This window comes from Sarcophilus harrisii, chromosome 2 (assembly GCF_902635505.1).
Source record: "Sarcophilus harrisii chromosome 2, mSarHar1.11, whole genome shotgun sequence".
Lineage (NCBI taxonomy): Eukaryota > Metazoa > Chordata > Mammalia > Dasyuromorphia > Dasyuridae > Sarcophilus > Sarcophilus harrisii.
The window spans coordinates 129,470,985-129,483,749 of NC_045427.1; the positions used below are offsets into that span (position 1 = coordinate 129,470,985).

The 12,765-nt window shown below is 38.4% G+C and overlaps 1 protein-coding gene and 1 non-coding gene across 11 annotated transcripts in view; both read right to left on the bottom strand.

The window, feature by feature from the left end:
• SLC20A2 (solute carrier family 20 member 2) overlaps positions 1-12,765 on the bottom strand; it is a 119,941-nt gene that overhangs the window by 60,102 nt on the left and 47,074 nt on the right. For 7 of the 10 annotated variants that reach the window (XM_023494751.2, XM_031950781.1, XM_012540001.3 and 4 more), the window contains exon 2: positions 5,152-5,323. The exons of the other annotated variants lie outside the window; for them this stretch is intronic. The gene's annotated coding sequence lies outside the window, so the exon portion shown is untranslated. The remainder of the gene's footprint in view (positions 1-5,151; positions 5,324-12,765) is intronic. 10 annotated transcript variants of the gene reach the window in all.
• LOC111718637 lies at positions 7,222-7,325 on the bottom strand. The gene has a single exon (XR_002769158.1). It is a non-coding gene; the product is annotated as a U6 spliceosomal RNA (small nuclear RNA).

Sequence of the window (12,765 nt, forward strand, 5' to 3'; positions counted from 1 at the left end):
GTCCTGAGAATGGAGAAAATGGAGAAGAAACAGATGGGAAGGTCTTACAGACGTGGAGTCAGCAAAGTTTGATAAGTAACTGCTACCAGAAGGCATAAAGAAGACTCAAAAAGGTGGCAGGATTCTTGAAAGCAGAGAACAAAAAGCAGCCTTCTTCTGAGTGTATCCCTCGCACCAAGGAGTCTGTAACCAATGACTACTGATTAGGGAGATTAGGTGAATGGTGGGACTACAGGTGAAAACTGAAATCACCAGGAGACCGGGAAAGGGAATAGCTCTCTTTGACCCAGCTGAGTTGAAGGTAGCATGATGGAAACTAGAAGAGGCAGCTGGGGATACTAAGAAGGAAGGATGATGGCCTTCTTTTTTGGGCCTTAAGAGTACCAGGAGATAAATAGGAAGAGTTTTAAGGAAGCTCAGAGAGCTCATGCTGGACGGAATCAAACTTTTCAGGGACAGGAGGGGCTAAGTAACCCAGGATTTGAAAAAAGGAAAATGTTTGGAGGAGCCACTGTGGGAAATGAGATAAGCAGTCATTTATGTTACTGAAGAGCAGGGTGGGCCCAGAGACCCCAGCTTCAGACTTCGGGGGGCTACCTGGAAGAGCTGAGAGGTAAAGGCAAGGATGCTCTGTCCCAGCAGAGAGGTAGCAAGAGGGACAGTGCTATTTCCTCCACAGACCAGCAGGTTGAAATCACTTCAGAGAAGATGTTTGCACTTTTGGCAGGAAGGAAATTCATTTTTACAAAGATCCCATTCGGAAGTGTCATAAAATCCTGGTTATGGGGCTCTGATATGTGTTGGAGGTCCTTGGAACCTTTGGCCTACCAAGCTGGAGAGGCAACTGGATAATGGATTAGGATGTTGTGCTAAATGGAGTGCTAAATTCTTCATATATTAAAACAAAAATCTCATGGAGGTTTGGGCAAAGAAAGTTTGAAGACAATGAATGCTTAAAGTACGATAAAATAGTCACCTTCATACTTACTAATTCTAATCCAAAAAGTAGATCCAGTCTATTGTTAGGACTGTATCTCTCATAGTCATTACTTTATCTGGTATGTAAAGGAATACCATATTCCTTTTTATTTGTTCCAGATTATCAACTATATTATTCAGTTTATTGGTCTAGTATTCCAAAATCTGGCAAACAAGAATAGCATCTAAAAATAATATATTTAATTTACAATAATATAATTAATTTAATATGTTTAATTTTCCTTTTCTATAGTCCCAATTTGCTAGTCTACTGACATACAGACTCTACCCTTTGTTCATTTTATTTGTTCTTTTTTAAAAATATTTTATTTTCCTCCCAATCACATGTAAAGACAGTTTTTAACATTTAGGTTTTTTTTTTAAGTTAGCATTTATATAATGCATTGAAGTTTCACAAATGTCAAATCATTTGATACTCCAACAACCCTGGAAGGTAGATGTTTTACTAACCTTATTTTAAAAATGGAGATATTGCTCATACACAGACTTCATAATGTCCCTGTATATGAAGCCTTGCTTCTTAATGAAAAGTATTCTCAGCTTATCTGCCTTACATATGGCAAAAGTAGCTCTTGCTTCTCTCTAACAGAAGAATATTACTCTATACAATGATGACTGTTGTTCTATATTTGTTGTTCTTAAGGCTTTTGTGGTTATTCTGAAAAAGGTCAGTCATACCGGAACCAAAAATCAGACTGTCACCTTATTGGCTAAAAAGGATCCAGTATACATATTTTTTTATGGGGATGATGATATGATAGATTTTCATGTTCCAAATCAAATTTAGTTATCTTAGAGAAGTGAAATTTGAATGGAGAATAACAAGGAAATATCAAAAGTACATATTCCAAAGCCATATAATATAAGGGGAAACATTTTAAGAGTTAGAAAATGAATATTCTGCTGAACTAATACTGGATAAGAGTTATTCATAGATAATAGTAGAATAAGTATCTTTTGCCCAACAAAGCAAAGGAAAAATGAAAAAATACTAGCAGTTCCTTCCCTCTTTCATGCAAATAAATACATGCAAATATATAAAATCTAGTATAAAAACAAGAAAACAAAAGATACCCTTCCAAGTCTTTTATACTCAGCATATTACAAATACATATATTACTTGGACTACTACAAGTTTTTAGGATCTACAAAAAATAACACACAACAAAATCCCAGAGCAGTGGAATTTTAAAGATGAAAGGAAGTTCAGAAGCCATCTAAATCTAACTTTTATTTTAAAGACAAGGAAACTGAAGCCCAGAGAGATTAAAGCCATTACTAATTGCTTCACAAATTGCATAAACTGCAGATCATCACATAATGAGCACAATTTAGATTATTTTTCCCTAAAGCCATTATCTAGTTGGAAAAAACTAATGGTGTTAGCAAACAAGCAAAAAAACACCCCAAAACACAAGCAGAAATAAGTTAACATTGATCATACTTAAGAGTACTGTTTCCGGTGTGAGGAGGAGGAGGAAGAGATGAAAAGGCAATAGTCCAAAAGACCCCGGGCACCCTGTTAGTATTTAAGGGCTTGAGCAGGAGAGGAAAGGGAGTGCTTGAAAAAACTAGTTTTCCCAACTCTAGTCCTGAACTTTGCTGAATTGGGGAGTAAGAAACCCCTCAATGTTTCTGATGGTGATCGTCAGCAAATTGCAATATCAATGATCAGAGAGAATAGGAAGAGGGCCAGTATGGTCCAGGAGAATGAATACTGGGTTTGGATTCAGAAGTTTTAAATTTTGGATTTTCTCCTGACCTTTGGAGTCATTTCACCACTGAGTCTGGTTGAAGTTCGACTACATAAACTTCAAAATTCCTTCCAGCTCTAAATTCTATGATGCTATGATTAAATAAAGTAAAATGAGCAGAGTTAGAATAATTTAACCAAAAGAAAAAAGGAAAGAGAGGTGGCAAATGAAAAGCTAAGTTCTGATAGGTTTTAGGTCAAAAGAACAGTGAGTGCATCCATAGAATGGTCTGCCTTAGGAGGTAGTGACCTGGATGAACATTTCTCATGAAGATTATAAAAGTGTTGTCTGTAAACTGTATGAAGCAGATCCAGATGGCCTTTAAAGTTCTCCTTTGTACCTTGAGGGGTTTTTATGAGTCAGAAGGAGGCTCTTCATCAATCCTAAGATTTTTTTCTTTTGGGGGGAGAGGGGGAGATGTACATTTCGGCTAAAGCTCTCCCTATTTTCTTTCCCTATGTGCCCATGTAGCTAGGAGTGAACTCCTAAAGGACAGCCAAGGAACCAAGTACAGATAATCATCTTGCATAATTCGCCTGTGGGCAGGAGCTTTGGACAGATCTCTGAAAATTTCTTTGCATTTTTTTATTTCTGTTTTGCATTCTGGGCAAACATATTTCACTTTCTAATATAATAATGTTTTTCTGTTTTTACTGTCCAGACTGACATTTCCTTAAATTATTGGTTACATCTTTTTTCGTAAATGGGTGAAGATTTTCCTTGAGCCAGTCACTTTACACATATAAACACATTTCTATTGCCCAACACTGTGACAGAACTCTGATAGTAGGTATACTGTCTCCTCAGATTACTTGTTCTAATCCCATGCTCTAGAAGTTGGGCTGTTCGGCGGAGTTCCAAGAGCTATATTGGGGAAATATTTTGGTCTCAACCACTATTTTAAAAAAGAACTAAACTGTTCTGTACATAAATAGATATCTTTATCCTCACCTGCCTCTTTATTTGCTAACTATAATAAAATCCCTCTCCCCAAATCTGAACACTTATTTATAAAAATCTGATATTTTATATAAAGCTAATATAAATGGAAAGCTTGCTGAATGGAAGTTTTTATCTTAACCGCTTTTCATGTTTTGCTATCAAATACTGTATTTTTTTGTCCTCATTCCATGAATTCTCAAGCAGCTGTTTTTAGGCAATCACCCAAACAAGACAGAGAAGAAATAGTTATTAAATTGACTTGGCCAGCCTCTTCTTGCTATATGTTCAATAAAAACTGGACCAGAAGTCAAGAAACTAGGCTTACTTTTATCACTGATCTGCCAAATCAACCATATAGAATTAATTGTTTATCTGTGGATTCACTAACATTTTCATTTGATTGTAAAAATTTTCAACTTAACAGTTTCCTTCACTCCCATTATCAATATCTCTACTTTTCTATATTCATCCTTACAATTATTCCCCTTTTACTAGAATGAGAGACTACAAACTTTAGAGAGATTATAAACTAGTCTTATTTCACAAATTTCCATGAAAGTCTAACCAAATTCAAATCAAATATTATTGGATTTTTAAAATCCATTTAAAATTTTTCTTGGTTCTAAGAAAATTTAATGATTATGATAAATGATCTTGGATAAATTATTTTACTCTCTGGAGCTAAGAATCTAAAAACTTCATATCTATTTCCTAGAGATTTTAGAAGGAGGAAATAGTTTACTTCATTTGCTTTGATTTTTTTTTTGGGGGGGTGCATTTTATAAATATGTGATTTTGTTTTGTTTTTTTTAAAGCTGTAAGGCAAAAAAAAAAATAACTGCGTCTGTCTGAATACTACAGTATTATTCTGTCATGGCAAGAAGTGGTGCTTTCTCATATAATAGAAGCAATTATTAGTTCCCTTTGTGAGTGGAGATTTGGAGAACAAGTAGAATAAATCACGGAATATCAGCTTTGGAAGGAACCATTTCTAGTTAGACTCATACAAGTACAAGAACCCATTGTAGAATATTTGGGATAAAGGATCACCCAGACTTTCTATAGAGACCACCAATTAGAGGTAATGTACAACTTCCCAAAACAGCTCCAACTGTTAAGATGTTCATCCCTATAATAAATCCAAATATGCCTCTGCAATTCCTGCCCATAGTTTTGCCATCTGGGGCCAAACAAAGCAAATTGAATCTTCTACAAAACAGTTCTTCAAATGTGAAAATCAAACTATAAAAGTTATAAGAGAATGATGAATTATACCTTTCATAACTGTCATAACTGGCTACAGAGCAAAGATTATAATAAAAGATAGAGGATTCTGATTACTGGAGAAGGCGAAGTTTTTGTTACACAAAAATCAACACAGCTAAAACAATTTAGTCAAAACCACTGTCTGCTTTACCTACCCCCCTCAGAATACAATATTGTTTAAATGACTTACTTGTAAAAGTGTCTGTCTTTAGAGTCTGTAAAAAATCCAAATTTTGGACCTGCTTAATTAAGATCTTCTTTTGGTGCAGGGAATCACTCTTGAATCATTCCTCTTCAGGTAAAAACTTTATATCTTTTTAACCATCATAGGCAAGTCTCCCAGAGCCTGGAGATGCCATGACCTAGTAATCAGAGGAACACAGAAGAGAAGTCAATAGAAGTAAAGATGGCAAGAATTAAGGATGAGAATAAGAGTGACAGAACTGGAAGTGCAATCCTCTAAATCTCCATTCTCTGGACACAATCTACACTTCTTTACTGCCCAGAACTGTATCAGATTCCAGCTAAGGGCAATACCCCCTGCCTAGGTACACAAGAACACGCCACTCTGATACAGCAAGCTGGTTCAGATGGTGACAGCACATCCCAGCAATTTTCCCTCTGCTGCTCCAGCTGCCATTTCAATTTCAAATCAAAGCCTACAGCATGAGTCCTTGTTTTTAAAATTATTATAAAAGATGATATCATCTCCTAAGCTCTTTCCCCACTGTACTAACAACACTCACAACATACTCTCTAACTTTTCTAATCCAGGGTGAAATTTGATAAACAAAGAAGAGCCACTTAATCCAAAATTCTAATCTCAAGGCCATCTTTTTTTCTCATGATTTTTCCCCCCTTTCTTACATTTTAATTCTATAAAATCTGAGGATGTTCCTTTCTGTTCTATACCTTTAAGAAAAAATTGAATAGGCAAATTTCTTTTTCCATTTAGACGGGAAGGGAATTTAAAAAAAAATTTCAACTGGCAAAGAATTTTAATTCACTCAGTTTTAATCACTCTAATTATTCCCTCTAGATGTGGCATTCAATATGTCTATGTTCATGCTGGGACCATGGAACTTTTTTGATTAAACTAAGTTGAAATTACTTGGCTGAAGGAATAGGCTGAGGGAGCTACCCTAGTCCCACTAGGAGCACTGCCAGGTCAGGGTCTTTTTTGTCAAAGTCTTGAGATGCATTTTTCCAGTATTTCTGAACTTCCACTGAGGGTAAGATCTACCATATCCAGAGGTTGTTCACCTAACCCAAAATAAAACCCCTCTAGAGCTCCTACCCCAGATTTTACAGGGTAAAAAGGAAAGATGAGAGGTTGAGGAAAAGAAGGTAAAACAGACGAGATAAGAGCTTGGGAGACTGAAGGGTAGCAAAATGAAAAGAACAGAGGGAAAACCAGCATCCTCCTAGAGATGACCAAACTCCTGATGTAGTCCGTCAGGAGAACCTCAGCTTACAACCAGGAATTCTTCCTTGCTTGGAGGATATATGCGAGGAAGCCACCCAGACCCAGCAAAGGAGCTCGGAATGCGCCAACCCAGCCACCATGAGATGTTCCTCTCGTTCCTGAAAGTCACCACTGTAGTGAATGATCAAGCTTAAGACCTCGGTGGTTGGCTTTGAATCAGTACAAAAAGCTGCCTTCATAGGTCCCCTGATAGCCTGAACCAAGGTCAAGCTTCCACACAGAGACACTTTAAATACTCATCCAACAGGACCCATGCTTCTCGGTAACAAAGCAGATTTAACAGGCAGGACTTTTTGCACAGGTTTCTCTTAAGTCAACTGCCACTGGCACAAACAACATTCACCCAAAATAACTTTCCTGATTGGTGGGTGAGAGGTCATCTTGACAGCAAGAATTTATGGGGCAAGTAAACTCTCACGCTCTAAGGTCGTATCATTTCTAGTAAACAATGGTGTTGTACACTTTGATACTACAGAGATTGGAACCTTAGAAATACCAGCTAGATGGCCTGTTTCATCCTTCATCACTGATAACTCTGTAAATATTCTCTTCGTGTTTGAATCTCAGGAGATTAGAACACAAAAAGTACTTGGAATCAGTTCTGGATTTGGGAACACAATCCTTTGCCCGATTTAAAATGATTAGATATAATATCAAAATCAGGGCTTTAATCAGTCCAAAAAAAAAAAAAATATATATATATATATATATATATATATATATTTTTAATTCTAAACTTCAATGCCAAATACAACTGGCATTTCCATATTAACAAAAAATGAGGGCTGCTTCATGAATTTACATGTTATCCTTACTCAGGGGCCATGCTATTTTCTGTATCATTCCACTTTTGGTACATGTACTGCAGAAGCGAGCACTTCAAAAACTTCAGTTTTTAAAAAACAGGCTGGATTCCCCCCCTTCTTTCACCAATTATGGGCACGTTTCCCAGCCTTTCCTCCTTTCACCATCCAAAAAAATATGGAGTCTGGCATGCAGACTAATTTAGGACATATCAGAGGAGGTTTGGCATATGGGTCAGCAATTAAAACGGACCTTTGCAGGGTGCCTCATCCATGCGAGAGCGCAGCTTCATCCCTAACTGCTGGCGCTCTGACTGATACAGTATCTCCCTTCTTGGGGCAGCGAGGTGGTCTCCTGGAGAGAGCTGGGGCCTGCAGTCAGAAACACCCAAGTTCAAAGCCAGCCTCAGGCACTTCCGAGGCGACTGACTCTGGGAAAGTCACGGAACCCTGTATCCCTCAGTTTCTCCCTCTATAAAATCAGTAGGAGAAGGAAATAACAAACCACTCTGGATTTCTGCCAAGAAAATCTCAAACGGGGTCCCCAAGAGTCAGACGTGATTGCTGTGAGGTGCTGGTTCATTCGTTTTTCAATCTTAAGTCCTGCTTCCAACAAGGAAGCCGGGCGCCCCTGCTCAACTAGATCCCCAAGTGACAGACCAAAAAGTGTCACCACCAAGGCCTTTCTGGAGAAAAATGTAAGGCTCCTGCCGGTTCTATCAGCCCCGATGCTGTGTCATCTAACCCGGGTAACCCAAAAAGCCTGTGCTCAGACTTTAAAGCACCACAGAAATGTCTGCTGTGATTGTTGCTGAAATCAAGAGAGGCGGGTTCAAGTCACTGCTTTCACACTACAGACTTTGCCTCTCTGGACCGCGTTTTGCATCAGATGAGAAGATATGAATGGATTTTAGTCTGGATTTCATACTTCTCATTCCATGACCTACTCTGTTCTACCAAACCTTACTACTTCCATCTTTCACTGGCTCTGTCTTGGGCACTATTACCTGTCCAGGCTCCCACAACCTTGTTGTCACCTGGGACTCCTTGCTGTCCCATACTCTCCTCCAGGTCCCCTCCATCATTTGCCCGCCTCTCTGCCCCAAATCCAACTTCCACTCAGAGGCCAGCATCACCCTTGTAAAAGCTTCCTCCCCTGCTCAAACGCTGGTGCTTCCTAACACTACTGAAAAGTCTACGTTTATGTATTTATACTGTTCAAAATCAGCAGCATAACAAAACATGTATATTTATAAATATATATACATATATATAGGATATGTGTATATATATATATATATATATATATATATATATATACATACACACAATGGGAATAGGTGCTCATGATCCATTTATTTGTTGCTAATAAGAAAAGTGATTTTTAAAAAAGTCTGGAGGCCACTTTTCTAAAGAAACTATTATCTTCTTTTAATCTACAGTTTGAAAGTCATTTGTTATAACATACATTGAGGAGTGTGTGTTTATATACGTATACATATATACATAGAATCTATATATACATGCATCTATTTAAGTATAAAGAAAATTAAATTACACAATAACAACATAGTGTTTATATTTTAGTTTAATATATGCAAAGCACTTTACAAATGTTATCTCAATTTTATCTTTACAACAATCCTGGAGGAAGGTGCTATTATTATCTCCATTTTACAGATGATGAAAATGAGGCAGAGGGAGGTCAAATATCTTGCTAAGGGTCACACAGCTAATAAGTGTATAAGGTCAAATTTGAACTCAGTATTTCTTAACTTTAAGTCCAGCATTCTATCCATCATGCCACCTAAATGCCTCAAAACTGTCTGAAAATGGACAGTTTTTTCATGCCTCCTATGAACAAAGAACTATCAGTAATATCTCTCTCTCTCTCTCTCTCTCACATATATGTGTGTGTATATATATATATACACACACACATATTTAATATAATTATATAATAACATGATAGTAGTGTTTCCACATGTGCTACCTTTATCCTACTAATGTACCTAGCATGCATTTTTAAAAATACAATTACTGCCAACATTTATTAAGTCCTTGTTTCCAGTCATTTTAATCAAATTCAATTCCCGGCAACTCCATTTTGGGGTTTTCTTGGCAAAAATACTGCAATGGCTTGCCATTTCCTTCTCCAGATCATTTGACTGTTGAAGAAACTGAGGCAAATTTGCTCAGAATCACACCAGATCTGAAGTCAGGAAGATGAAGCTTCTTTGACTCCAAGCATGCCTCTCTATCCATTGAGCCACTTAGCTGCCCAAATAAGTCCCTACTGTGTGCAGAATACTGTGCTAAGCACTGAAGCTACACACAGTTTAGATAGAACATAGTCACCATTATGAGGCTTACAATCTGATAAGATACCAACACAGAAAATTATAAATACATGAAAAATACACTTAAATATGTTAATAAAATGTCATAAAAACAAAATGTTACCAGTTAAAGTATGTGGAAAGCAGGGCAGGCTTCATGGAGGAAGTAGGATTTAAGCTAGGTTTAAAAGGCTAAGTAAAAATCTGACAGGCAAAAGGGAAAGAAAGGAGATTTCAGATGTAAGGTACAGGGTAAGAAAAGATGTGGAAAAGTGAAGGCGCATCATGTGCACAGAAGCCTGTAATCCATGACAGAGGAGGTGGAGGATAATAAAAGGATCAGGAAGGCAAAGTGATAGAAAATTGTGGGGTTCCCTGAATGCCAGGTTTAGGAACCTGAACTTGACTAGAGGCAAGAGGAAGATATGAGAGATTTTGGAACGGGAAGTGACCTTAGAACTCCAGGTAAGAAAGACTGCTTTGGGAATGTCATGGAGCTTGGCCTGGAGCTGAGGGAGCAAGTAACAAGACAAACGTTCCTGTGGCCTCCGAGGGAGATCAGCTAGTTAGCTGTTGTCCCTTTTTTCTCAGAGGACCCAAATGACATTACCATGTGAGAGCTGAGTTACATCACGGTGTGTCCAACTGTGGCTGATCAGCCCAATACAAGACGGGAGGCTGGAGTAGAACTTGCATCTTCTGGACTCTGGGCCTAGCACTGCAAACTGCTTACTCTTGAGGGAGGACCCGGCCCTTTGTTCCTTCGTTCGAATTTACTTAACCCCCCTCGTGGCCCTGGTATATGTGGTGAGCCTGAGCTGCCAGACTTCTGCCTTCTCTGGGACAGGACTGGAGAGCAGGCCTACCAGGAGGGACCCCAGACCCAAGAACAATGGACTGCTTGCACTAGATGGGTCCCAAGCCCTTCCTTCTTGGGGAGGTAATTCTGTAGTCAGTGGAACTGTCAGAGTCCGATTCAGTAGCAGCACACTAGCCTTTGTAGAAGGACCTTACTTTTACATCCATCCCAATTCCAGATAAGGTACTACAGGAAGGTCACAGAAGTGACCACAAGGGTCACTGAGTCTAACCCCTTCATGTGATAGTCAAGCAGAGAAGCTAAAAGATTTGCCTCTAGTTCCTGTCTAATAGTGTTTAAGGCAGAATTTGAACCCAAGAATTATTTCTGACCTGAAGTCTGGTCTACTATGTCATGCTACCTATTAGAAATAAGAATCTCATCTGACACTCACCGAAGGCAGGCTTATTTGAATAAAGAGTTCAGAAATTGTTATGAGAATTAGCTGGTAGGGTTTCCTAAGTGACAAAAGACATCATCAGATCAAAATAAGATCCCTTGAAGATGTGATCTTGCCTTCAGACAATACCACACTAAAAATCATCCTGGATGAAGGCATCAAGGGTCTGGGGAGGCAAGAGCTTGGGACCCTAGGGCTAGGGTGGTTGTTAACTAGCTATGTGACCCTTTTATTACACATTTCTGGACCTGCTCTCAAGAAGCTGACATTCAATAGGGCCGGTCTTTAATTCGGAGTCCATGAACTTACTATTTGTAACATTTTGCTAACTATATTTCAGCAGAACTTGTTTCCTTAGTAATCTTGAGTATTTAATTTTATGCATTAAAGGCTTTTTTTTTTTTGAGGAGGGAGCCATAGCCTCCACCAGACTGGCAAACTGGCTAAGGATGCCTGCTATAGAGAGGAAAAAGCATCAAGGTGTAAGAAACTACACAAAAATAGGCAAAGTAAATACATGGTGTTGTTGAAGAGAGGAGGGATGCTTGTAGCAGGGAGGATAAGGGACGGTGCTCAACCTGAGGCCTGAGGGAAACCAGTAATTCCAAGACCCAAGTACGCATGCAAAAGCAGGACAGAGAAAGAAGATGCACATGGTAGTTTGGCTGGCTGAAGAGTATTCAGGAGAATTATGTACAAGATGGAAAGGTAGGCTGGAGCCAGGTTGTGAAGGTTTTTAAATGCTAAACACATTTATATTTGCTCCCACAGGCAAAAGGGAACCATTGTCATTTACTGTGCAGAGGAATGATGTGGGCAGCTGCATAGAGGGCAGATGGAAAAGAAGAGCCAAATGACAAATAAATAAAAATAGGAGGCTGCTGTAATATCCAAGGGAGAAGTGATGAGAGCCTGACCCAGAATGCTGGCTATGTTAGAAGAGAAAAGGGATCAGGTGTAAGAAATTCTGTAGAGAAAGAATCAACTAGACTTGGCAAATGACTGGTTATAGGAGTAGGGAGGGAGAAGGAGCTAAGTTACAGACAACTCCAAAATTGTGAATCTGGCTAAGGGATAGGATGATAGGATTCTTGAGAGAAACAGAGAAGGCTGGAAGTGATGGAGGGGTTGGGAGGGAAAATACTGAGTTCTATTTTTGACATGTTGAGTTTTTAAATGTTTATGGGACACCTGGCCTGAAATGGATGCTGGTCCTGTGAAGATGAAACTCAGGAGCAAGACTAGGTCTGGGTATATAGTTAAGGGAACCATCTCTACGGAGATCACAATCTAAGTCATGGGAACTGGTACATCATGCAGAATGCTAGAAGTCCACGGAACATAATTTGGGAAGTGTTCAAGCTTTTTTGGTCAATGATTTCATGAAATGTGTATCTGAATTTTTAAAGATTTCCAGCAAAGGAGATTAAGTAATCCCTCTCAACCTCTCACTGCAATATTGGGTATCCATTGTCTTTAAGAGTTAAATTAACCCTTAAATTAAATTAACCTATGCTGCAATTTAATCCCCTATTCTTTTTATGCTCTCCACAATAGAATAAAGACCAGTCACTTATCTTTTTGGGTGCTGAAAACTACAGAATAATAGGATGTCTGAACTAGAGATGATTTAAAAGATCACCTAGATTTTATTTCACATGAGGAAACTGATGTCCAGGGAAGTTTTTTAAAAATTTGCCCAAGAATTGCTTCATCAACTTCAACTGTTACCAAAATACTTTTTCATCCAGGTGGGAAAATTTCAGTTTCTTGAATCCTTTAAATAGGTATTATTGTTCAATCTTTAAATCCTTTCTGGGGTTAGGGTAGGGAGATCAAAGAGTTCTCCATGAATCTTTGCCAAATTCTCCAAATCTCTCTAAGGTTGCATAGAGTACTTTGGCTAGGTCTGGGAAT